Source organism: Mesoplodon bidens, assembly GCF_964165515.1.
Source record: "Mesoplodon bidens genome assembly, contig: HAP1_SCAFFOLD_81, whole genome shotgun sequence".
Taxonomy (NCBI): domain Eukaryota; kingdom Metazoa; phylum Chordata; class Mammalia; order Artiodactyla; family Ziphiidae; genus Mesoplodon; species Mesoplodon bidens.
In genome coordinates, this window is record NW_027672552.1 from 1085137 (window position 1) to 1111190 (window position 26054).

A 26054-nucleotide genomic window follows, 5' to 3' on the forward strand; every position below is an offset into this window, starting at 1 on the left:
TATTGTTTTATGGATACCTGGCAGTTTTCTTGCCATTTCTCAGAGGTTCTCTATTAAACACATTCTCTCTCTTTCTCTCTCTCTCTCTCTCACACACACACGTTGTGATTAAAAGCAGAGACTTTGGCATTATGAAGTCTAAGTTTCAATTTCCAGTTCTGTAGTTTCTGGGCCACTTCACTTTAGGCAAGTAACCTAATGTCTCTGAACCTTGTTATTTTCATCTGTAAAATGGAGATTACAATTATATCAGACAATCATCAGAACATCCGTAATGATTTTAGAGTTTCAGAGTCAGGTACAAGCAGGCACTCAGTAAATGGCTAGTGCTTTTATTACTTTATTATTATTTAGGTCTTGGTTTTCCTTGAGTCTGTGAGTCCCCATAATGAAATGTAATTTCCAGTAGATTGAGTAATACCTATTTTCACCAAAAAATTTAACTGAGTTCATTACTTTCTGTGCAACCCAGATTAGTTTTCTGCCTTTTTTTCTGTGCCGTCTGTAGGTGTTCAATAGATTTATTTAATAAATGTATGAATGCATGAATGCGTAGATGAATTTTTAAATGCTTCTTTTTGAGAAGGTAGAACAAATGTGACACCGTAAAACAGATAAGAAAATAGTCCATGGAAAAAATGGCAAAGTCACATATGTGCCCAGGGCCAGCCTAAGGAGTATTGTTTTTTTTTTTTTTTTAAGGAAAAATGTGTTGAATAGCTTATTTTAATTATTTTTAAAAGTTAAGTACAGGGGGCTTCCCTGGTGGCGCAGTGATTCAGAGTCCGCCTGCCGATGCAGGGGAAACGGGTTTGTGACCCGGTCCGGGAAGATCCCACATGCCGCGGAGCGGCTGGGCCTGTGAGCCATGGCCGCTGAGCCTGCGCGTCCGGAGCCTGTGCTCCGCAACGGGAGAAGCCACAACAGTGAGAGGCCCGCGTACCGCAAAAAAAAAGTTAAGTACAGGGACTTCCCTGGCGGTCCAGTGGTTAAGACTTCACCTTCCAATTCAGGGGGTGTGTGTTCAATCCCTAGTCGGGGAGATATGGTCCCACATGCCTCACAGCCAAGAAACCAAAACATAAAACAGAAGCAGTATTGTAACAAATTCAATAAAGACTTTTAAAGTGGTCCACATCAAAAAAAGAAAAAGTTAAGTACAAAAATTTGCTGATGATTTACATATTTAGCACCAATAAAATAATGTGAGATTAGCTGTACTAAAACAGAAGGTTGAGCTACATTCACATTAAGTGACATTATATGGTCTAAATTTATGGAAAACTTCTGAAATGGCTGATAAAAAGTAAGATGGTGAGTGACCTTTGAGCAGAAAAAGACAGAAAGAGAAATGGCCTTTTCTACATTCTATTGTGCCTCTAAGTAAAATGCTTGGTCATCTAGCTACAAAGCTATGTGTCATTTGGCTTTAGGCACCTACTGTGATTTACCTTGTGAAGATCAGATTTTGCCATGGAGAGGATTTGTAAAAGTATCACACATTCCAGTACCATTGGCAACCACAGCTACCAAAAACTCCAATTTAAATTGATGAACCTAATGTCAGATGATAGTATCATTTCCTTGTGGGTGTTTTCGGAAAAGGTGGGTAGGAAATGTATAAAAGTGAATACTTTATTGACTGAAATAACAATTCATCATTTTGAAAACATAAAATACATTAAAGTTGTTATAGCATCATGCATTAATATTTCACTGTACTTTAGACATTGCCTACAATCAATGTTTTCTGCCCTTTGAAACAGAATCATGCTTGTGGTATGCATTAATCATATAAAAGATTAAACACTGAAAAGAAATTCAGCCTTTAAAGACAATTTGCTTTGATTTATTCAGTGGGTTCTTCCAAAAAGTTAATACAAGAATTATTGCTTGTTGAATTGGAGTTACAAATTCTTTCAGAGTTACTTAGTATTTTCTGTAATATCAGTATCAAGGAAGGTAAAGCAAATTGACATATTCATTAGGAAATACAGGCACATAATCATAAAACAAGAAAACACAGCGTTTTTATAGACTTTATTTTTTAGAAGTGTTTTAATTTTACAGAAAAATTGAGAAGATAGTATAAAGTGTTTCCATATACACTATACCCATTTCCCTCTATGATGATCCACTTCTATTAGTATGTTACATTGTTACAATCAATTAACAAATATTGATACATTATCATTTATTATAGCCCATCCATTAGTAAAGTTCCTTAGGTTTTACCTAATGTCCTTTTTCTATTCCAGGATTTCATCCAAAATATCACATTACCTTTAGTTGCCATGTTTCCTTAGGCTCCTCTTGGGTTTGATAGCTTCTCATATTTTCCTTGGATGACCTTGACAATTTTGAGTAGTTAGTTTTTTGTAGGATGCCCACTACTAGAATTTGTTTGATGCATTTTTCATGATAATATTGGGATTATGTGTTTTGGGGAGGAAGACCACAGAGTAGAAGGGTCATTCTGTAAGATCACATCAAGTGTACAAAGTATCAATATGCATTATGAATGCTGAGGTCGACCTTGATCACCAGGCTGAGGTAGTGTTTTTCAGGTTTCTCCATTGTAAGATTACTGTTTTCCCATTTTCATGCTGTAGTTTTTGGAAGGAAGTCAATATGCTCAGCCCACAACTAAGGAAAAGGGAGTTATGCTTCAGATGGGGTACTACATAAACTATTTGGAATTCTACTGCACTGGAGATTTATCTATTCTCCTGCATTTATTTATGTATCCAATTATTTATTTATATCAGAAAAACTCATGGATTTTTATTTTATACTTTGGGTTATAATCTAATTCTACTTTAGTTACTTTGTTCCTCAAATTGCTCTAGTCCTGACCCTTGTGAACTCTTTTCAGTTGGCTCTTGTGCCACTCTGAGGTATCCCCATCCTGTATTTTTTTTTTTGGAACTTCCTTCCTTTCTGACACTATAAGATGGTCTTGTCTATAAATCTTGTATATTTACTGCCCTAGTCCTAGAATCAGCTATTTCTTCAAGGATAACTAGGTCTTTTTAGTGGAGAACGGTATTAGACAGCAGGATCTGGGTGTGGGGTGTGCTAATTGCTGCTCGGATGTCATTGCTTCTAGATCTTCTCAGCTGACAGAGCAAAGAGATAATATGTGTGTACATGACCCACGTATAGGCACATATCTATAAGTATCTCTCTACATAACCATGTGTATTAAGGTAATATGAAGCAATATTAAGCTAAACATGAACGTATATTGATGTTTCCAACTTTAATCTGTTACCACATAGATCATCTTAGCCTCATCTCTTGCTTATCTTTAAATTTCAACTCCAGCAAAACACTTGGCTTTTAGAAGTATGGAAATCAAATTGTAGCAACTTTGGGAAGCCACATCATCTAGCAGAATAATTCTTAAAGGGCAAGGTGTATATCATCAAATTTTAACTTACAGTCAGCAGTACTTTTTAACATCAAAAGGCCTCCAGACCTCTGCTTCCAAGAAGATGAAGTAGCCCATTTCTCCCAGGTTCTCCCACTTAAAACTAAAACCCTGAACATAACAACAAACAAACATAGGAAGACGCTGAAAGGTGGAAATGAGAAGGCAGACTTAACTAGGGACTTTGGGACTTGAGGAATAACATGGTGATGAGTCCCCTGTGTTTCCTGTTGCTTCCCATACATCCTGGAGAGGCTATTACAGGAACCCCCAATCAATAACCACCAACAGAACAACAGACAAAAAAGCTTCCGAAAAAAACACAAAACCCTGTTCCCCCTAGCCAAAGTATGAGGAAAGGGGTTGCTAAAGACAGAAGACCATTTGGGCAATAATATACACACTACTCGAGCCAAGTGCCAGTGGAATATTGCACCCATCCCCTACGTCCTGTGGTTTCAGTTGGGCCAAGGTAGGATTTGATCTTCCACACCACCCCACTCCTGCCCTCCAGAAGAGGCAGCGCTCTGATTCCCCACCAGGGTTGTTTCAGTGTGGTCCAGTGGTGAGCTGAGCCTCCACCCCTTTCCATTAGCAAACAGACTTTAAAAGGTGGTGCCTGACAGGCTAGTTAACACTGGGCTGCCCTCACACAGTCGTGGGGTCCAATGGTGGGACTTAGCCTCCGTCTCTCCCTGACATCAATAAGAATAGGATGTTACAGGTTGGAGGGAGTAGGCACCCCACTAACCCCCAACACATGGTGTCAGTGAGACCCAGTGGGGTGCTGAATCCCCATAACTATCCTGAGGCAGTAAGACAGAATGAGATGGCACAAGCAGGGCTAGTTGGCAGTTCTCTTCCTCTTACCCTGGTGTCAGTGGGGCCAGCACGTAGCTGACCCTCTACCCACACCGGGCATCAACAAGAAGGAATGAAGTGGGAGGAAGGACAGCAAACACTTCACTTCTCCCCTCCCCTGGTGTCAAGAAATCTACTGGGGAGATGAACTTCCACTCCTACTAAAAGGCAACACAATGATATTAATGTTCCCACTTTTGGGGGAAGGTGTCAGAAAGGCCATAGGATAGCTGAACTTCTACTTGATCTGTCTGCAGTGAGGCAATGTAAGTGCCCACTTTTGCTGGGGTATTGTCAGTAGGGCCCAATGGAAATCTGTATGTAACCCCCCAGTCCTCATACTACACCTCAAATAGGATGATTTCCGTCTAAAATGTAATAATAAAATTAAATGGGATGCAGAGTCATATAATAGCTCACAATGTTTAGAATTCAATGGAAAAATACTCATGACACTAAGAACCAGGAAATCACAGAATAAATGAGAAAAGACAATAAACATACACCAACACTGAGATAAAACATCTATTGAAATGATCAGACAAGGATTTTAAATAAGCTGTCACATAAATGCTTCAATTAGCAATTATGTGTTCCTTGACAGAAATGGGAAAAATAGAAAATGTAAACAAAGAACTAGAAGCTATAACAATAAAAACAAATGAGAACAGTAGAACTGAAAAATACAACAATCAAAAAGCTTTGCTCAAGAGTAGAGTGGAGATTACAAAGCATAGAATCATGAACTTAGAAGAGATCAATACAATCCACCACATGTACAGAGAAAAATAGACTGAGGGATAGAGACGGGAGAAAGAACAGGATCTCAAGAACGTGTAAACAGTAACAAAAGCACGAACATTCATATCATCAAAGTTCCAGAATGAAAACAGAGAGCAAGTAGGACTGACAAAGTATTCAAAGAAATCATGACTAAAAAGTTCCCAATTTTTTAGAAGACATAAACACAAATTCAAGAATCTGAACAAACCCAAAGAGGAAAAACGCAAAGATATCCTTGCCAAGACGTGTCATAATTAAACTTCTGAAAAGTAGAGACAAAAAAAATCTCGAAAGTGGACAGGAAGAAACGATGCATTACTTATTGAGAAACACCAATTCCAATGACAGCATATTTCTTGTCTAAAACTCTGGAGTCAGAAGCATGGACATAACATTTTTCAAGTGCTAAAAGAAAAGAACGCTCAGCCACAAATTCACACTTTCTATATCCACTTTCTTGTTTGACTTACATTAATGGACTACTAACTCATCTTTCTATATCCGGGACTGCCATCACCCTTCTCCAAAAATCTAGTCACAGTATTTCCAGAGTGATCTTTCTGAAAATGAAACAACTTTTTCTTATAAAAATACCTGATTGTGTTATGTAACTTTTCTCTCTTCTAAGTTACCAGTTAAAATCCTTCAATGGATTCCCATCTTTCTTGGAGTAAAATCTCACATCCAAACTCTCTTTGTCCTTTTGGGCTGCTGTAAGATTATGGTGCAGGTTGGGTGGCTCATAAACAACAGGCATTTTTTTCTCACAGTTCTGGAGGCTGCAAGTGCAAGAATAGGGTGGCAGTATGGTCACATGAGGGCCCTCTTCTGAGTCACAGACTTCTCATGGTAACCTCACATGGCAGAAGAGCTTCGGGAGCTCTGGGGCGTCTCTTGTATAAGAGCACTAATCCCATAATCATTTCCCAAAGGCCCCACCTACTAATACTATAACCTCCGGAAATTAAGATTTCAACGTATAAATTTGGAGGCGAACACAAAGACTACACCACAGCACTTACTATACATACATGGACCATTCATGGTCTGGCTTCTACCACCCTCTCCATTGTCTTCTTTTCTTACACTCCAGTGAGCATTTCTTTATTTCTTTATTTTTTTTTTTGCGGTACGCGGGCCTCTCCCTGTTGTGGCCTCTCTCGTTGCGGAGCACAGGCTCCGAACGTGCAGGCTCAGCGGCCATGGCTCACGGGCCCAGCTGCTCCGTGGCATGTGGGATCTTCCCAGACCGGGGCACAAACCCGCGTCCCCAGCATCGGCAGGCGGACTCTCAACCACTGCGCCACCAGGGAAGCCCCAGTGACATTTCTTATACTGATTATGAATGGAACTCCTTTCTGGACTGATCCTTAACCATTCATTTTCTGGCAAACATGAATTTATCTTCTCTTTTCCTCAAAAATTCACCCTTCTTTCATGTTACATATCCATTTCCATTGCCTTCTACAGGAAGCCCTACTGATATCCCCCATATACTACTGTCCACAGCATGAATTAAGGTCTTACCGTGTCTTCCTATAGCACTCTGTAATAATTTTTACGGTAACTATGGATTTTCTTATTTGAGTGTCACAATACATTGACTTCTAGGTGGCACGATAATGATTTTAGTAACAGTAACACTGGTGCCTAGTTTAACCCATGGCCTACTTTAGGTGTTCAATAAATGTTTGTTGAATGAGTGAATGAATGAATGAATGAATGGTCAGTTTGAAATCTTAATCATGTTACTTTTCAAAAATCTGTTAAAAAGATACCCACAGTTTTCCAGAAGATTAGGGACTTAGGATCTTCAACTTGATTTAATAGAGGAAATTTTTACTCATACATCATGCTTAAATACCTCAAAGTAAAACCATTAACCCAGGAATTTAAGGTTACCATTTGGACTTGCAAGCCAATAATTAATATCTCCTGCCCCCGCTGTATTAGATGGTTTCAATGCTCCACTCATATCTCCCCAGCACTCATCATTCCAGTATATGCTGATAGACTCATGCTACCACCTGCAATTATCCACCTTAGGGCAGGCCAGAAATGTACAGGAGTTAATGTATCTGGGTGTAGCTTTCAACCAAGGACAGAGGGGACTGGAAGATAAGTACTTCAAGTTTCTCACCAATTCTTGGGATAACTCTGAGACATGTTCTATAGAGTTTCACAGAACTCCCCTGAAGTACTGGCAGCAGTTTCCTGCAGGAGTAATTGATTCAGTAATGCACCTCTGTTGGCTTCCTTCCATGCCTCCATTCTCAATTCCCACTCCACTTCTGAGTTTTCTGGAAGCACCTCCCAGATGCACAGTTGGCATTCAAATTATTGCCTCAGGTTCTGCTTCTAGGGGAATTCAATTTATAGCCTCCTAACAATCCAGTGCTCCTTACAGAGCCATCACTGGTACAAGTACCAAGGCATGGCACATTATGTATCACCCCTCCTAAATCCTAATATTTTGAAACAGATAGGAAAGAGCACGACCTTGAAGAGAACAATCGTTTCTATGAGAATAGCCAATGGATAAAGGGAAGGAGAGACAGTGCCATTTGTTTTCCATTAATGAGAGTGTGAAATTTATGGGCAGATGGTCTAACAGGTGTGACTATAATTTGAGGGGCCTGCTCCCTTGGTTACAGAAGACTGCTATTGTTATTATTATGGAAGCACAACCTCATGACTTTATTGCTTCACTTGATGTAGCCTTTTCCTTTACCCTTAAATCTTTCTATATCACTGAATTGCAGCCAATAGATTTATTTTCTCCCTATGGCTCCATCACACAAAAAAGACACACATGTGCACACACACACACACACACACAGAGTTTTGTGTATGCCAGTGCTAGAAAAGACAAGCTCATGGTGCATGTATGCGATGGATATTGTACATTACAGGTCCCTGTGAGATAGTCTTCTGCAGGTTCGTATGTTTATTTTATGAATAATTAACTTTAGTAAAGTTAATTTCCTGAAAATCTTGATGAAGGCTGAAGAAAGGAAGTAAATTTTAAAGAAAAAGACTTAGAAACTTGCCCTTTTTGCCCTCTCTTTGTGTCTTAATGAACAAAGGATAACTGGGCCTTTTTTGAAGTCTTTGCTTGAGTTGAAGACACAAAATGCAACCTGTACTCTTATCATAATATGTTCAGTTTATGAGTACACAAACTTATAAACTGTGAATTTCCCTAAAGTTATTATACCATGTAGAAGATGTTTGCTGGGACGTTTACTTAAAACCAAACAATTGAGGTCTATATGTCCAAATAATTTCCTTCTCTCTTGCTGTCTCCATTTCAGTTTCCTGAGTTTCTGGGAAGGCCTGGTTTCCCCAAAGGAACGATTTCTGGTAGAATTCTGGAAGTCTGACCCAAGAAAAATAATCCAGTATAGCCAATGAATTGAGGACAAGAAGGTTTCCAATCAGGTAGGAACATTTAATCTCATACATTACAATCACCTTAAATAAGGTGTGCTGATAGCTGGATATGATATAACTGCTTGGAAAAAGATGCATATCTAACCTACCCAACAAGGAAATTGTTCTCAATTCCCTTAGAGGTTGTGATGTTTATCAGAGAGTGCCTTGGGGGAAAATGAATACAATAACAGTATGATGCTTTTTTTTTTTTCATTTTTAGCTCATTGTTGCCAAGTACACTTGGTGATCTTGGTGCCTGTGGTTTAATCCCAGGAGGTTAGACATGTGGAACAGCACATTAACCCTTTTTAGTATTTTCTCCCATGACAAATCATTTTTATAGGTTGTCTCCATGGTCTTCTAGTTGCTTATCAAAATTAAGCATCATGTCTTCTAAGTGAGTAATAGCCCCAGTCAGTGTGAGGAAATCAGCTTGGTTCTTATTGGGGCACAAATTCTTGGTCTTGGCACAAAGTGGGTTCACATAGGGAGTTAGAAGGAGAAGAATGGGGCATGCGAAAGGGGAGTTCTGTGTTCTCATTTACCTATGCATGTTGAAACTCCACTAACAGTTTTATTTTCATTAGCAATTTGTGATAAAAACTTAGGGTAAAGGGAATAATGAAGCTGTGCCATTATATGGCAGGACCAAAGATAGTAGTGACATCAAAATCAGGGCCTATCCATCTCATTTGCAGTTATATACTCAGTGTTTAGCCTAGCATTTGACCCCTCATCAGTATTCAATAAGAAGATGCGTGTTGAATGATTTAGGGATGAATTAATGAATGAAAAAAGTTAATATGGTAGAAAATGTGTTTTATCCTTGTATTTTCGTGTGTTGACTTCTGTATTTCAAGACCCAGCACTGTAACTGACACATAGAATATAAGCAATAAAATTTGCTGAAAGAATGAATAAGTCCCCACAATTCTAAGAATAATTTTAAGACCAACACAGACCCCATATCTACCATGGTCTATGACAGAAGTATCCAGAGATGAAAGCCTGATCTCAGCTAGTGGTAGAGCTGACAGAATTTATCTAGTTTTAATAATTTACAGCTCATCCCATTACATCTAGGCATAGTACCTACGTGAGCCATACAATTAAATGTGGACTGAAAAAAAATGCACAACCTAAAAGTTGAGAATTATGTTTTATTTGGAGGACATACTGAGTACTTAAATCAGGAGACAACCTCTCAGATAGCTCTGAGGGACTGTTCCGAAGAGGTAAGGGAGGGCACGGGATATTTAGGGGTTCTTGCAAAAAAAAAAAAAACCCAGGTAGTTGGAACATCAAAAGATTACTGTTAATTAAAGAAACTAGACATCTTAATTAAATAAATTTAGCACTTTTCTATATATGGTGAGATGCAAGAATCTGGTCTCATGGAAATCATTCCCTTGATATGCACTTTAATTATCTAGGGCCAGTATCCTGTTTTCTCCATCCTGAATCCCCTCAGGGTGCAGCACTGGGGGTGGCTTCAGTGGCTGATGGCTTGATGGCTATAACATCCTTTGTACTGATACCGCAGGCTACATTCTTTGTCCACGTAAATGACTTGAATATGGATAGTAAATCTGTGGATTTGCAAAACGTAATTCTTGGAGCATTTTTAGAAGGACAAAGTTAAGGGCAATTTCAGAATCACTAGCAGCTAAAATTGCTATTTATACTTTTCCACCGGTAGGTAGTAATCTGTTGTTGCTATCTTCAGTATTCCCAAGGGATAACAAAAGCCATTTAATTCTAGAAAGAAATGTAAACTTTAGCACAATGCAACTTCCATAAAACCAAACACACAAACACACACCCAACTCTCGCAGATATGAAGTAATAATCTAAAATAGAATCCTGGAACTAATTGCAAAAAAAGAGCAAATGTACTCATATTGGATTTTATTCTTTTATTAATGTTTGAGATATATATATATATGTATTTATTAATAAAATTCAGAGTTGCTATATGGAGAAATAGCTTTGTACCAATATTGTCTTTGTATGTGTTTATCAGTAATGTATGAGATTGCCTCCTATGCTCCTTTTCCTTTATTCTCTTGCAGGCAGTAGATGTAGTTATCAGTTGTTTTTAAAATTTCTAGGCAGCCAAAGGACTAGTATCACTTAAATAAAGAAGGCAAATTGTCCTAAAGTAGGAACAATTTTCCTTCATTATGGAACATAAAGTCCTCCTATGAAGGGGGAAGAATTTCATAGCTAAAAGCTTTCAACTACAGAAGATGTATGAGTAACTATGTATGTTGTTTCAAAGTGGACTCTCTATAATTAATGTCTAGGGGTTATCTTTGGTATATAATGGATTTTGATTTTTTAAATATTATTAGATAATCTACAAAAGAATATATTTAATTGTATGTAAGTTATGAGAAATAATAAAAACTCCTGCAAACACACCACCAAAACTAAGAACTAGAATCAAAACTGCTGAGTCTTCTCTCTGTTCTCTACCCTGATCCCACCTTCCTGCTTTCACCAAAGAAATCACTCTGATCTTGGTTTTATGTTGAACATCCACATAATCTTTATCTGATTTTGCTTATTATTGAGATTTATAAAATTGATATCATACTTTAGTCTTCTGTGCTTGCTTTTTTTACTCAACATTATGTTTCTAAGGTTCATCCACTTTACTTTAACTAGTGTTCATTCATTTGTACTACTGTATAATATTTTATTGTATAAATACAAGAAAATGTGTTTATTATTCTATTAATGATATTTGGGTTGTTTGGGGCCTATTACGGACAGTACTTCCATGAACATTTATTTTAATGTTTCCTGGTACACATGTGCAAGATTTAACATAAGTAAAAGAGTAGACATACTAAGAGTAGAATTGCTGAGTTGTAGGGAATTCAAATATTCAACTTTAAAAATGCATGTCAAAATGTCTTCCAAAGTTATGGAATCAATTTTCAGCCCTTTTGCTCTATAGCTTCACCAGTTAGAATGGCCATTCTAGTCTTTTGTTCCTTGTATTAGTCTGCTCAGGTTGTCCTAGCAAAATACCTCAGATTCAGTGGCTTAAAAAACAAGAGATTTATCTTCTCACAGTTCTGGAGGCTGGAAGTCCAGGCTCAAGATGTTGGCAGTTTTGGGTCCTCCTGAGGCCTCTGTCCTTGACTTGCAGATGACCACTGCTTCCTTGCTATGTCCTCACATGGCCTTTTCTCTGTGTGTATACATCCTTCTTATCTCTTTCTCTTCTTACAAGGACACCAGTCATATCAGTTAGGGCCCCACCATTATGACCTCATTCAACCATAATTATGTTTTTAAAGTCCCTGTCTCCAAACAGCCACATTGGGAGATGGGGCATCAACATACGAATTTTAGGGAACACAATTCAGTCCATAACAATTTTAATTTGTATTTCTCTAATTACTGATAGGCTGAGAATCCTTTCATTTGTTTAACAGTTGCCTATGTTTCCTATTCTGTGAAGTCCAGAGAATATCTTTTGTCCATTTTTCTACTGTTTATCTTTTTCTTACTTATTTGTATTGTTTTTTAAATACAAGCAAATAATCTTTGGTCAGCTATATATGACACAAATAAGTTATTTCATACCTTCTAACATTTTTAATATTGTCTTGTGATAAATAGCGGCTCTCAATTTTAATGAAATCAAATTTATCTTTTAGCTTAGTGTCTTTTTGTTCTACTTAAAATGTCCTTCCCTAGTTTAATGCTACCCAGATATAGTATATTTTCTTCTGAAAGTTCTAGTGTATCTTTGTTTTATATTCAAGCCATTAATGCACTTACAATCGACTTGTCTGTATTATCCAATTTCTGTTTTCTTATGAATAATTAAGTTTTCCAGGACCATTTTGGAATGAATGGATTTTTTAGGTGTGTCTGAGCTGTTCTTGACCATTCACATAAATTTCAGACTTGGCAATCCTGTAAAACCTCTATTAAGTATTTTTATTGTAATTGTATTGACTATATAAATTAAGTTGGGGAAAACTTACACCATTATGATGAGTCTTTTCAATCCATAAACAAGATGTACCTCTCCATTTATTTAAGACTTCTTTAACATCTTTCAATAAGGTTTCATTTTCTCCATAAATGTCTTGCACATTTTTATTTAGATTTATTCCTAGGTAGTTTTTTTTTCCATTTTAAATAATTTTTAAGCTCTCTCTTTGTTCCTGGATTATAGAAATCCAATAGATTTTTGCATCTTGAGTTTATATCTAGCCATCTTGCTAATATTGTTTTTTAGTAAGAGAGAGGATTTTCTTAGCAAAGAGGAATAAATGTAAAATTAAGTAAAAAGGTTATGGGTCAGCTCTGGTCAATAGAACTTTCCATGATAATGGAAATGTTCTTAGTGCTGTCAAAAACTACAGCCATTAGTCACATGTGTTTTTAAATTTTTAAATGTAAGTTCAATAAAATTAAAATTTCAGTTCCTAAGTCAAACTTGCCCACATTTCAAGTATTTAATAGCCACTTGTGACTAATGGACACTATACTGGACATTGTATCTCTAGACTATTAGACTGTGAAGCCATGGCGTCCCGGGATTTTTTTTTTTTTTTTTTTTTTTTTTTGCTGTACGCGGGCCTCTCACTGCTGTGGCCTCTCCCGTTGCGGAGCACAGGCTCCGGATACACAGGCTCCGCGGCCATGGCTCGCGGGCCCAGCCGCTGCGCGGCATGTGGGATCTTCCGGGATAGGGGCACGAACCCGTGTCCCCTGCATCGGCAGGCGGACTCTCAACCACTGCGCCACCAGGGAAGCCCGCGTCCCGGGATTTTATCTTTGTCAATGGCATAGTGAGATCTTTTATGTGACAGTTATTCTGTTATTAAAAAGAGAAGTTACTTAACCAAGTCTTCCCTAACTTTTTGAAATAATCCAACATAGCTTTCACCATCCATGAATTTCTTGAATCATATTTATGTTTCTAAACTATTTCTTGTATCAGGTGTTCACTTTGTACCAAGTTCATTGTCCTAAAATGGCACATACCAAAGTATCAAGAGGTTCCCTTATTCCTGATAAGCTGTGATTGGATGAAGAAGACCTTGTTACCCTGCCTGTCTGATTTTTATTATAATCAGATGTTAATCTGTACCAGTCTCCATATTCAAAATTCACCTTCAAAATTATATGTTATTTACATGATGGTTGTCTTTATTTCATTTAGCTAGTATCATGACCTTATAAATGCAGTTTTGGTCATTTTCTACTAAAACCTCATATTTATCTGTGTGGAAAAACATCTCCTACTTGTTTGCCCTCTTATAAACTCTTCCTGTAATTTAATCCTCATGAGCTTTATTTCCCCTAATTGTAATTACTTAATATTTTGTAAAACATTTAAGAGATCACTGGTATGCTCTTTTTTTCAATCATCTATACATTTAAACAGTGTGTTGCAATAAGAAATAGTACTGGTAATCAGAAGACCAGAGTCTTAGTTTTACCCGTAAAAATGAACTATATGTGCATTTAAATAAGTTTTATATAAGGTTATATAAGGTTTATTCTGATTCTAAAATTGTTATGATTATTTCGAAAATTATGTGTGAAATATGGCATTATTCAAAACCAATAGAGGTTTGAAATCTATTAAAAATCTACAAAGAATTCAACTATTTCACCTTTTTCCCTGATTTGATATTAAACTGTAATCCTTCATCTTTCACTTACAGCATGCTGTAGCTGCTGTTGACACAAAGACAAAATATAATGTCTAAATATTGTGTAGTTGTTTTTTAAATGAATACTTTTGTTTAAAATTGTCTTTTACATAGATTCTTGATTCCCTTTTCACAACTTTTCCATTCCCCATGCTACTGCAATCAATCACTCATGATAGAAAATTATTCTCTTTTCTGTTTGCTAAAGCTCTTTTTAAAATACCAAGTTTCAAATGATCATCAATTCAAGAAACTTTGGGAAATGAACTTCATCATTTTCAGAATGAATATTTTGTTTCACTGGCTACCAGGACACCATCCTCTCCTAGATTTCTCCCCTCCTCACTCACCATTCCTTGGCAGTCTCCCTTGGTGATGCCTCCCATCCCTCAATGTCTTTTAGAATGCCCTAAGGCTCGTTCCTGGCCCCCTTCACTCTCCATCTACCTTAACTACTCATGAGTTTTAATCTAGTCCCATTACTTGAATGGGAAGATGACTTATGATTCCCCAATTCGTACTTCTAGCCCTAAGCACTCACCTAACCTCCAGACTCCTAATTCCAATTTCCCACTAAATATCTCCAATCTATGCATAATAGACATTTCAAACTTAGCAAATAAAACTAAATATTTTGCTTTGATCCATCCATTGCACTCCCGTTTTTCCTGGCTCCATAACTCATCCAGTTGCTCAGGCCAAAAATGTTAGATTCATCCTTGAACTCTCACTTTCCCACAATTCCTGTGTCCAGTCCATCAGAAATTCTTGCCAGTCTAACTTGAAAATACATCCTGAATCCACCTACCTCTCACCTTACTCTTGCCTTCTTTACTTACTCCAAGCCATCATTGCTTGCCTCATCTAATGCAATAGGCAGCCTCTTCCACAACCTCCTTGCTTCCTCCCCTCTTGCCCCAATCCTTATAGTCTATAACCAATACAATAGCCAGAATAATCACAAAAAAACATGAATCATATCACATTATTTCCCAAAACCTGTTCCCATCACTTTAGAATAAAAATTAAACTTTTTACCTGTCCCACATGCTTTATTCAGTATTTCTTCTGCCCTACTCTCCAAGCTCGTTTACTACTACTCTTCTCTCACACACACATCCAGATTTTCTTTCTGCAGTGGCTTTCCCAACATCAGGGCCTTTGCACTTGCTATTCCCTAAAACCTGGAAGATTTAAAAAATCTGTAAGGTTCCTCCAAGCAAGATCTTAGAAGGTATTTACATTTCATTTTGTAGAGACATTTGGTAGAAGACATTTTTGCAAAAGATAGATACATTTTACTTTGGCGGCTATTCACACATCTGGCAATTTCCAAGTTGGTTAAATAACAAATGTGAATTGATGAAGCTAAAATAAAACAACTGTAGTTGGTGAGACCTATGTGTTTTAAACCGTGAACTTTGAGGAATTGTAGACATGCAAACTCCACCATGGTTTCAGTGTTAATGTGTGAGAATTAGCTAAGGTATTTTCCAAATACTCATTACTCTCTAAAGAGCTTCTGAGCAGGAAATCAGAACAGGGCCTGTGGACCTGAATTTTATCTAGTACCACAGTTGATTCTGTTGCAGGTGGTTTTCAGTCAGCCCTTTGAGAGACACCAAGCTGGGGTATTTGCCCAGATATGATTACCAATGGTCATGCAAGTCACCAATGAGATACAATCGAGAATCAACAAATGACTGAAAAGAGTGACAAAAGAAGAAGAGGATCCAGTAAGGATCAGTAGAGACGCTATCCCAAGCACTCTTGGCTAGGAGTTTTACACATCCATTCATATAAATGGATGATAGTTAACAGCCAAATGGCACTGCACATTTTTTTAAGTTGCTGAGTATTAAAGTGTATGGCTAAGCATCATAAGTTTTGTTAAATTATATTTTGGTTGCTATAAAATTAGGTGTACATTGTGTGTCATAGATGTAGGGATACAGATGTGTAAATATATGTCATTGTTTCAGTTCTTCAGCTGATACTTCATAATGTCTTTGCAACTTCTAAATGAAGGGCCTCTTCAAATATTGTTTAGAAAGGAAAGATACCTGTTCATCCCTGTCCACCTCCCTTTCTTCATCCCCTTCCTTGTCCCTTCCCTTTTTTTTATATCTTTATTGGAATATAACTGCTTTATAGTGTTGTGATCCCTTAACTTCTTGAACAAATTAGTCCATTAAGTGAGGTAAAATAACCCTTTGTCAGCATGGGGGAGGTGGGCATTCAAGGAACCAAATGACTTGGCATTGGGTCTCAGAGTCTGAGAAAGGGGAGAGGATGTCTGCATAAGGGAGCCTGGAGTTGACTGCTGAAGTCTGATTCGTGTGAAAGGGCATCCACATGAGGAAGTGGCCTTGGCAACCACTGTGTACAGATTGTCCTAACCCGTGCCAGGTGGAGAAAATGTGTGGATGGGAAAGTGGCAGCTACAAGAATTTACTTAAATACAGGAAGATTGATCAAATAATTAAGGATATTAAGAATATGGTAATCAGTGTTATTTTAATATCTGTGGAGGGAGTTAAAATATGTAAAGGGCAAAAACTAGAATGAAAGGGTGTTGAAAGGGAATGGAGGATGTTAATGTGAACACATGATTTTCAATATAGAGACATTATAGAAAAAACATAGACTATATGTATGCATATGTTTATGAATGTGTTTGTGAATATGTGTAAATGGTTATGAATATGTGTTTTCATATGTGTGTATGTATATATGTACATAAATCCCCTAGCTCTGCCTATTGAGAGTACCTGGGACCACTGCTTCCCAAGAGCAATGAATACACCTAGTGTCCAGATCTTGGTTTCTAAATACAGCTCTCCAACTGAAGGAACTAAAGGTCTTTGGAGAAATGGCTGATTCTAGAACCACTACAGGGAAAATATAAGATGACCCTAGAACATATTATTGTTTCAAGAAGTAAGGGATCAGCCATAAAAAGAAGCGAAATTGAGTTATTTGTAGTGAGGTGGATGGACCTAGAGTCTGTCATACAGAGTGAAGTAAGTCAGAAAGAGAAAGACAAATACCGTATGCTAACACATATATATGGAATCTAAAAAAAAAAAAATGTCATGAAGAACCTAGGGGTAAGACGGGAATAAAGACACAGACCTACTAGAGAATGGACTTAAGGATATGGGGAGGGGGAAGGATAAGCTGTGACAAAGTGAGAGAGTGGCATGGACATATATACACTAGCAAACGTAAAATAGATAGCTAGTGGGAAGCAGCCGCATAGCACAGGGAGATCAGTTCGGTGCTTTGTGACCTAGAGGGGTGGGATTGGGACGTTGGGAAGGAGAGGGATGCAAGAGGGAAGAGATATGAGGATACATGTATAACTGATTCACTTTGTTATAAAGCAGAAACTAACACACCATTGTAAAACAAGTATACTCCAATAAAGATGTTAAAAAAAAAAAAGAAGGGAGATACCACAGAATAATTGGGAAACATCAAAGGATATAGAAGCCAAACTGAAGGGGTTTCCATTGGACAAATCTTGAACAATCTCAGCCTCAAAATAAATAATGGCAGAAACGTATTATAGTCAATTGAATAAAATAGGAGTCTATGAGTTCATACTGATTTAAATAATTAAATTGAGTAAATTATGTTTGATGAGGAACAGGATATTTACATAATTACAAAGTGCCTTACCACAAAAATTATTAATAATGAAGGAGAAAAAAATAACTTTACAATGGAGAAGACTGGGTGATACACCTTAATCAAATGAGTCACATGATATTCCAGTAAGGTTACAGGTTAAAAGTTTGCCAAAATTGTTTGATAGGAAGCAGTGAGAAGAACAGAGCTTCACCACTGTGTTATTCCTGCCAACTACACATATCCTGAATAATCATGAGACAAATACAAACAGCTAAATCCTACAAAATAACTGATCCATATTCTTTAAAACTTTCTAGTTCATGAGATTCAAGGGAAGCCTGAGAAAATTTTCCAGATTAAAAAACTAAAGAGACAGGACAACTAGATGCAACATGTGACACTGGGCTGATCCTTTTATTATGAAGGACATGATGGGGATAATTGACAAAACTTGAAAGGGGTCTGAGGATTAGTAGCTCTGTGGTCATGTGTCAGTGTTAATTTCCTTATTTTCATGATTATATTTGGATGTGTGTTTGTAGGAAATACTAGAGGATTTGGGGGAGACATTGCATTGTGTTAGCAACTACTCTCAAATGGTTTGGGAAATAAATTATTTTTATTGTCATTTCAATCTTTCTTTAATTTTTGAGATTGTTAAAAGAAGGCAAAAAAAAAGAGGAGTAACCCTCCTTTTCCTGGCGACTGCCATAGTTAAAAGCTCAGTTTACAATGGTGGTCAGTTTTTCAGTCTATTTGTGCTAATTTCTGTTACTAACAACATAGCATCTTATTTTCTATTTGAGGTTTTTGGATTTTTCCGAATTATGCTTTTGCTTTTTATTCTATCAAATGTCTATGAATTTGATAAAGTCCTCGGTATTAACACAAAATCAGTAAGATTCATAAAAATAAAAATAAGTTCTTGGAGAAATTTATAAATTTCTACCTGCATTCAAATTGGAGTAAGTTGGCAAGAAATTTATAAGGGGAAAATACTATAAGGAGCACTCCCATTCAGAAACTCAAAATGGTTGCACGTGTTTATCTTGTAAGAGGTCTGTGATGAAACAGCAGGATGAAGGCTATATGTCCAAACTTAAATGCAATCTTTTAAATCGCCTTTCGTGTCAGGCCATGTAAGAACTGGGCAATTCAAGAAGTAAATTAGAACAATTCTTATTTTCAATAATTTCTTAGGTCAACACTTAGAATAATGAAAGACTTATCTTTAACTCCAAGAAATCTGGACAGTTATTAAAGCAAATGTGTTGTCCTACTGGCCTACACCTGGTTACAAACAGCAGTACGACTTCAGAAAACCCTGGACACTGAGTGGGCTTTCTAACTATAGCTTTTTCTTTCTATGAAGGTGTTTTACAAGAATGCTATCTTTTGTGAAAATGTGGCCTTTAGAAAGGGTACACTAAGGTCTGTGACTTTTAGACCTAGAAAAGATTTGAAATATTTTCTTAGCCTGGGAATCCACATTTTAGAGGCATAGAAAGAGAAACCCAATGAAATTAAATATTTTGCCCACCATCAAATGGCAAACAAGTAATAACGACAGCACTCAAGCCTCTGTCTTCTAAATCCATTGAATGCAGCATAAATAGATTTCAATAACTGCTGATTTTCATTGTCCTCAACACTACATTTCTTCTGTGCCTTATCCCTCTTCTTTTAAGAGGGATGACAACATTATCTGCAAACTTTATCTATAACTATTTTTTTTTAATTTTGCTGTTTTGTAAACTTTTTGTTTCTATGTTGAAAACGTGTAAGGACATTTACCTTCTTTCTTGAAACACCTTTGCCTGCATTTATCACATTTTATTGTTGAACTATCGTGTAGCAATAAGTACAAAAGCGCCTCTAGTAGAGGAGATAATATCAGAGGCAACAAGGTGTGTGTATGGGGGGGCGGGGTTAGAGTTGACATACCTTAAGGGAGATGAGGAGAGAGGGAAGAGAATAGAAAGTTTATTTATTTGAAAAAATATGGCAAGTTAGAGAATTTTGGCTAAACTTAATACAATATAGCTTTCCTTAACTTAAATTCCGGGTTAACTTCCACTCTTTACATTGCCACAGACTAGGGAATAAACAAAGCAAAAAGATTTTTGGTACCACCATTTTGTGTTAATTTCATAAAGATTTCTACAAGACTTTTAAAAAATAAATTGCAAAACGAAAGTCTTGTCTTTAGCTTATTTTCCCTGCATGCTTGCACTTTAATAAGTTGATAAATGGCATTTAAACTCAATAGTTATGATTAATTCTGTCCCACAATTTTTAAAAGCACTGGGGATTGTGTGCGTGTGCATGTGCCCACCTTTACAACCAGTAAAATAAAGTTCTTGATCCAAAAATTATTAGCACTTAGACTATTGAATAAAATCAGATATGATAGAGGGGCCAGCTGTTGGTAGGTTTAAAAGTCACCCTAGGTGATTAATTCATGCAGCAGTGTTGCACGTCTCTCTTTAGATGAAGCACTTAGAAGTATAACCAAGCATGGATCTAATTTCATATCTGAGATGTGTTTTATTTAGAGTTCTTTGGCAAGTGCTTGCTCTATGTGTTTTTATAGTCTTTGGTTGTGCTATAAAAATGTCAAAATTATGAATTAACAGATGTGCAAAAGTGAAATCCTAGAAGATAGGATAAACATGAAGTCCTCTAATTATCACTCAAATAAGTTTGGTTGACACAGAACTGGGAATCAGATAAAGACATTAATAATTCATAATGCTGAAGTTAAAATCTTCTAGTTACAGCACAAAAGAAATCCTAATTTGTACCACAAGGTAATGAATTCACTACTTTTCATTTGTTAAACATTTGCTTATTACCCTGCACCGTGCATATAAAACTGTTCCCAAATTTGGAGGGCAAACAGGAAAAACAGACACTCTCTACCCTCAAGTTGTTTATACTGCAGTCAGTGAAATTTCTCTACTTTGAGATCTTTTAATTCCTCAGCTCATTGTAACATCTTCTTCAGATGAATTGTTTTTTATTTGTTAAAACCAATGTTTAGCACTTGAAATAGTTTCCTCAATGTTCCTGATAGTGAAATAGAGTCATCATGGTAATTTCCAATACTAATTATAGAGTTGATAGGAGAAATGCTCAAGATTGATAGTAAAGTGATTTCAATAATCTACAAAATGTCTTGAGGTTTCCCAGATAACAACTTGTCTCCCAGACAAAAATGCACTTATTATTTATCTTCCAAGCTTATAAAAATTTTTGTACTTTAATCATATAGAGATTTTACAACATCTTTTCATTCATATTTTAAGATATTTTGTTCAGTAGATTATCTCATTTAGAAACTATTGATTTATATATACATACTATGTAAATATTAGTATACATTTCTCAATGACTAGATTAGTGCTTTCTTAATTACTTAAATTTGTTTAATTCATATTGTTGTTCTTCAGCATTTCTTTTACTCACTGGAGCCTATCCTACTGACTTCAAAAAGCCTGAAAAATCTGAAAATCCCATTTAAAGTAACTGTATGGAAAATCTTTAAAATAACATATAATAATGGTAGAGAAGAAGTGTATTTAACATTGTGCTGAGATTATTCCATTAATAAAGAGATTAATCAATAATTCTAATATTCAGACATATAATCAAAATGAAAAACAATCATAATACTGAGCAATGACATTTTCAATAAAGGGAGATATTAAATATTGTATAGGAAACTAGAATCTGCAAAGCAGACAAGTTGGCAATGATTATACATATATTTAAAATATGTTGAAACAGTCATAGACAGTTTTTCTTTTTGGCTGAAAAGAGGCATATTGAAGTGTTTAAGCACTACTTCAACTGGAATAGATATTTAGACACTATACAGAAAACACGATTGCAGAAGAGCAGATATTAGCAGGTGTGTGAATGTGTATGTCTTTTTTTTGTGTGTGTGGTACGCGGGCTTCTCACTGCTGTGGCCTCTCCCGTTGCGGAGCACAGGCTCCGGATGCGCAGGCTCAGCGGCCATGGCGCACGGACCCAGCCGCTCCGCGGCATGTGGGATCTTCCCAAACCGGGGCACGAACCCGTGTCCCTTGCATCGGCAGGCGGACTCTCAACCACTGCGCCACCAGGGAAGCCCGTGTATGTCTTTAATTAATGTATTTTCATTCATTCAAAACGGGAAGAATGCCAAATTTACTTTAAAGGTGGCATTGTGATATGTTAAAGTTCCATTCTTAGACTTTTGCTGCTGTTGCTGTTCCTTTAGTATTCACCAAAGAGTACCGTCCTGTCATTTATCCAAGTTAGAAATCTAGGAGCAATCCTAGGATTCTCATTATAGGGTCCACTACCTTCATGCTCCCCCCTCAATAAGTAACACATTCTTGGCTCTCCTATATAGGAAAGCTCTCTCCAATGTACGCCTGCTCTGTCACTCTCCGGGTCCAGCATCTCTGCCTCAGCCTCCCATTGAAGTCACTTCTAGTTCATTCTGTGCAGGGCCATTTTTAAACCTTCCTCAGTCCTAGGCAATTGCCCTTTTAGAAGCTTTACCCTAAATGTTATCAAATGCATTAAAATGTGCCCAAGTCACATATCCAATATAATTTAGAGATAACTATATGAAAGCTGAGTAACATTGCTGTTGTAGTAATATTAGTTGAAAATATTAATTACACAAGTTTTGATCTCCATTTTGCAGATTTGTTTTCATATTCTGGAGCCCTTTTTTTCAGGTTCCAAACAATTTTCTAAGTCCTTCTCAAACTCCTAGTCCCTAGTGAGTGTGCTTTTACTGTCACAGGGTTGAACAGCCCAGACAGCAAGATGTCTGAAGATGAAGACCATCACAGGGATGAGTAAATCAGATACGTGGAAGTTGGAATGCAAAGTGTTTGTAGAAAAAAATATACAAATCAAGGAAGAAATTGCAGTGTCAATTAATATGATGTATATCAGATGATAGTATTAAAAAGCCAGGTGAAAATAAAATAACTTAATAATGTACCTATTTGTCTGATTGTTTACTAGTGATATACTGCTCAGTGTAAGGTGAGAACCACAGATATTATCTTCTGGAAAAAAACCCTTTAAGCCCTAACAGTTTCAGTTTATAAATTTCCTCTCTAATAAATGAGGAATAAAATAATTTACAATAAATTAATTATTTCCTCTTCTGAAGGTACCAATACCACAAATTCAGTCAGAAGATGGATCAAGTTTTTCATACATTTCTCTCATTTCACATTTTTTAAATAAATGAGACTATATTTTGTCTAATGACTACCAGAACAACTATCTGGAAACTGTGACTTCATTATATGTGAGAGAGTATTTTAGGAGATACAGATGTATTTAGATGGAGATATAAATACATAGCATATATACACAATATTTAATCAGACACAGGAAATGTCGGATAGCTCCAGAGTGGTACACCCTATGTTCTGAGCTGCTCCGAAATGCAGTTCCTTTTTTTTTTTTTTAACATCTTTATTGGAGTATACTTGCTTTACAATGGTGTGTTAGTTTCTGCTTTATAACAAAGTGAATCAGTTATACATATACACATGTTCCCATATCACTTCCCTCTTGCGTCTCCCTCCCTCCCACCCTCCCTATCCCACCCCTCTAGGCGGTCACAAAGCACCCAGCTGATCTCCCTGTGCTATGTGGCTGCTTCCCACTAGCTATCTGTTCTAATGGGAGTTCTCTGGGCACAAAGGGCACTATTTTCTGTAATGAGATTAGAAGAAAGGATTTGCTAATAATTGCTTCTATAGCAACTAAAAATCTTGGAATCCCACCTTTCAGCATTTTGAAAATCTTAAAGGGGATGTTGTCAGTAACAAAAAAATTGAAGACTGATTATGTATTTAAATTAATGATTCTTTAAATTCATCTTTTAAATTGATTCATGCTTCTCAGAAAATAAAATATGCTAATCCGTATATCCTTTTTCCACTGCGTAGGGCAACTATATCTAAAAACAAAAATACTATCATTTTACTTTCCTTTACTATATTCCTCCACAGCTTGTGTTGTACTTTCATATTTTCTTTTCATTCTGCTAGTGAGATATATATCCATATATGTACGTATACATATATGTTTATATACACATAATATTTAGATTTTAGATATTTGCATTATGCAGGGCAATCCATAAAATGGATAGATGCTTAATTTTAATACCATTGAATACAATTTTCATAATTTTATACTTTAATTATTTTTGGAAGCACAAACCAGAAAGGGTAAAGCAAACTTGAAATGGAAAAAGATGACCAAGCTGGCATTTTGCATTTCAGACTTTATATTTGGACTACTCAGTGGGACAGATTATAATAACAAACTTTTGCTTTTGCAGGGAGGTCAATCTTTGCTTCTGCATTGCCTCATCTCTTTTAATCCCATCCAGTTTATTTTTCATCTCAGAAACTATATTTTTCATCTCTAGGAACTCAATTTGGGTTATTTTTATATCCTCTGTATGTCTATTTAAGATGTTGACGCTTTCCTTTAAACTTTTTGAACCTATGAAAATTAGTTATAATAACTGTTTGAATGTCTTTGTTTACTGATTGTACCATTTTTCAGTCTGTTTTCATTAATTAATTTTTCTCCTTGTTATGGGTTATATTTTCCTTCGTCTTTGCATCCCTAGTAATTCTAGATTGCATGTCAGATATTGTGAATTTTACTTTACTGGTTGCAGGGCGTATTTGTATTTTTGTAAATATTTGTAACTTTGCTCAAAGAGGTAGTTAAGAAATAGTTTGATCATTTGGAGGCTTCCTTGTAAGCCTTATTAGGCTGCAAGTGCAACAATTTAGTCTAGGGCTAATTTGGTCCCACTACTAAGCCTATACCCATTGAATACTCTGTGTACTGAATACTCTAGTTGATGCTGCATGTATTAAATTATATCAAAACATATTTGTATAATCTTAAAGCAATAAATGCAACACATAAAAATATAAAAAATTTTAAAAATTAACTTTTATTAAATAAAACAAAAATGTTTTCTTCTAGTAATTGTAGTATTTTAACATATTTAAATACTGTATCCCTATGAAATTCATTTTGTTAATAAATATGAAAAGATAATCCACCTTTATTTTTCACAGGTGACCAGGGACTTGTTCAAACACCAACATTTAACTGTATTACACAAAACATTATGCCACTGGTTTTTATGGGTTATCATTATAATTAACAGCTTTATACAACCGTTGTCTTGTGCTGTTTGTTGTTCAATGTCTAAAAGTATTGTTTAATATATATATTTTTTTACTTTTAGCAGTTTAAGCCAGGAGAGTAAATCCAGTTCCTATTACTCCATCCTGTCCAGAAGCACAGGTCTTAAGTGAAATTTAATACCAAAGGAACAGTTCCAAATTTTACAACGGATCTATCACTGGTTGTTAGCATATCTTCCCACACCCAAGACACCAAGATACCTTCTACTCACTGTTAAAGCTTTATGATGAGTAAAACTTCCACCACTGTGCTTCCTTAGCATGTGAGTATATTTTTAACTTACTGGTTATATATATTCTCTAATTATCCATTATTTTGTCCTTCTTTTTGATTAGATATTGATATCCACATTTTTTTTTCTAATAGCTCACAGAAATTTCTCTCATTAACAACACCAATAGAAATAACAATAAAAATCGCCTTGGGGGACCAAATTTATATCACATGATCAAGTTTTTATTTTGCTCCCATAAAACTTCTGCAAAATACAACCACTGTCTATCATCAGTATCATTAGAACAAAACCAGGTCATTCTAATCTCAAAAGCACAATATTTTATTTAACTTAATAAATTTCACATTATAAAAATTTTCTCATAGCATCATCCTTAATTCCTCAGTATTCACTAATATTGGGGGATTTTTCTTTCAGTTATTTGAGACTAAGGATGATTTTATTCATCTCTACAACCTGGTATATATATATGTACAATGTTTGTCAAAAGGTGGATATTCAAAAAAATTCTTGACTAAATTATGGTAATTCATGTGATCAGTTCTGCAGTTCTTAAAACTTTAAATTACTTGTTAATTCTAAGAGAAAGTCAGATAATTTTTAGAAGGATTTCCAAACCATGCTAAAGTGTCAGCCTTCATTTCCTTGTGTGAGGGAAACAGGAGAGAAATAGATGGTTTTAAAGTTCTCCAAGCTTCTGTGTCCTTTATACATCCAC

The 26054-nt window shown here is 36.2% G+C and overlaps 1 long non-coding RNA gene across 5 annotated transcripts in view; it reads right to left on the bottom strand.

Annotated features, from left to right (window-relative positions):
- Positions 1-26054, bottom strand: part of LOC308610052 — a 1140458-nt gene that overhangs the window by 636380 nt on the left and 478024 nt on the right. The gene's annotated exons all lie outside the window — the stretch shown is intronic.